Raw genomic sequence first — 448 nt, forward strand, 5'->3', positions numbered from 1 at the left:
GGGAAAGAAGAGCTCGGCCAGACTGAGCTGAGTGACCCGGGCAGCTACTGCCTCAAGGTATTAGCAGCCCAGGAGTGGGCTAAGGGAAGGAAGTTGGAGAGGAGCGCGCGTCCCTAAGTGCCCAGAGCTACTCAGCTACCTGGGCTGCTTTACGGTTTTGTTCGCGGCTGTCAGCGGCTGCTGGGGCTACGCTGCGGCTGCTCCTCTAAAGTGCACTCGGACGATCCCCGGCCAGAGTTCCGCGCCGGGGTCCCCTCCACCCCCCGGCCCACTCTAGATGGGCCGGGGGGCAAAGTTAGCGGCTCGAGCAGCAGCAGCATGAGCAGCAGCAGCCGCACGCCAGCCGCGCGCTCGCTGGCTCCGAGATCCAAGCTCCAAACGTCCCGAGTCCTGGCTCCCCTACCTCTACCCCCGGGGCGCCTCCTGGGGACTGGGGAAGAGGGCCAGG

The sequence above is a fragment of the Gracilinanus agilis genome, chromosome X (genome assembly GCF_016433145.1).
Source record: "Gracilinanus agilis isolate LMUSP501 chromosome X, AgileGrace, whole genome shotgun sequence".
NCBI lineage: Eukaryota > Metazoa > Chordata > Mammalia > Didelphimorphia > Didelphidae > Gracilinanus > Gracilinanus agilis.